Genomic DNA, 1,992 nt, shown 5'->3' with positions numbered 1-1,992 from the left:
GAGTGGAAGAGAAAGAGAGAACGGAGGAGGAAGGAGGATGACGAGAAAAAAAAAGAAAAAAGATGATGAAAGAAAGAAAGATAGAAAAGGAAGGAAAGAAGAAAGAAAAGTAAAGAAAAGAAAAGAAAAGAAAATAAAGGTGACTATCTTTAGGCTCATCATGCAATTTTTCTAACGTTGAAATATTTAATGCGTGATCGATAGTGCCATTAATATACAGTGACTTCTTAAAATATTCGGACACTGCCCCACATGACCAACTTTATGGCTTCCTGATTCAATTATCTAGGAAGGATTCCTCTAACTAAAAAAATATAATCAGGACGATCGTTTGATAAATAACCGATATACGAAGCCAGAAATTTAGTCATGCCAGCAGTGTCCGAATATTTTTGGGAGTCATTGTATCTCTAGGTCAACTATCTTAAAGTGCTTCTTATTTCAGTGTGTTTAGAGGTAAACGCGTATGTGATATATTATATAAAATGAAATGTTTTTCTAGGCATTGGAAGAGAGAAAGAGAGAATGAGAGTGAACGAGCGAGAGAGAGAGAGAGAGAGAGAGATAGAAAAAGCGAGAGAAAGAAAAAAAAAAGTATTCGATTAAATTCGAACATATAAAAGAGGGACGAGGAAGGAAGGATATTCATTTTTGTTCGCAATTATTCGAAAAGTTCAATTCAATTATAGATTACGTATAATTTTATTACACTATCTTCTCTATATATATATAAATATATTTTATTATTTATTTAACTATTAATATTATTACGATAAATTTGCTTTAGAATATTATAAATTCATATATATATATATATATAATTATATATATATAAATACATATATACATATATTCGAGTTAGAAGACAAAAGAAGGGAGGTGTAGGACTCGTAAAGTTTTCTTCGATCTAACCAGAAATGCATTTGACGTTCGAGTTGAATACACCTACTTAAAACACATATACGTTTCTATATATATGTATTGAATATATTATATGTGTATATAGAAAGAGAGACTGACGTTTTCCCAAAGTCGAGAGGAAAGCTTTTATTTATCCTTTTGTGAAATAACAATGGTTAAGGATGAGAGATGGCCTACCATTATTCGTTTCATGAACTTTGGAAAATGCGAACAATGAATCCTCGACTCAGCCGCCTGTAACTTTTGACACGCACACGACACACGAAAACACGAAATACGGAATACCGAAGGAGAAAGAGAAAGGGAAAGGGAAATGGAAATGGGGGTGGAAAAAAGGAAAACAATGTGAAAGACAGGAAGAAAAACAGAGAGAAAGAGAAAGAGAAAGAATGAGAAAGGTAGACAACAAGTGCTAGTTGTTCTTTAGGATATATACGCTATTATTATTAAATTATTTTATTCGTTGATCGACGATCGTTGATTAGAGAGCACGGGACTCGCCCAGAAATAACGAGGATTTAAAAAAAGTAAATTAATATTTTTTAAAAGCTCCGATATAAAAAAAATTTTAAATAAATAAATAAATAAATAAATAAATAAGGAAGATTTAACAAAGGAGAAAAGCACACACATCCCAAAAACAAACGGTTAGACTGAAAGAGCCCTTGGGCGAGCCTAGATCCATTCTTCGTTGTTCTTTGTGAACCGTTTAAAAAAATATTTAAAAAAAAAAAGACCGAATAGAAGAAAGACGAAAAGAAAGATGATAGGCGAACTGACGGACGAAAAGAAAAATGGACACTTTGATTTTATCGACAGTACAAATTCCATCGCATTTCTTGTTATTATAAATTTCTAACAAAAAGCTTTCACTTAGATTTCACGTTTGGATCGTCGTACTTACGCGCGTATTGTCAATTGGAAAGGATCGAAGTAACAGTAAATTGGTTAACGGATACTAAGATGGATGCCCATCTCATGACTGTTATTTTTATTGATTAATTCGTAGTAAAAATGTGAAGCTTTTTCAAGGGGAAGAGACAATGTATTTATCTCTTCCTTTGTTACTGC

The sequence above is a fragment of the Polistes fuscatus genome, unplaced genomic scaffold, assembly GCF_010416935.1.
Source record: "Polistes fuscatus isolate 324 unplaced genomic scaffold, CU_Pfus_HIC Scaffold10, whole genome shotgun sequence".
In the NCBI taxonomy this organism is placed as follows: Eukaryota; Metazoa; Arthropoda; class Insecta; order Hymenoptera; family Vespidae; genus Polistes; species Polistes fuscatus.
This window is presented reverse-complemented; position numbering follows the sequence as displayed.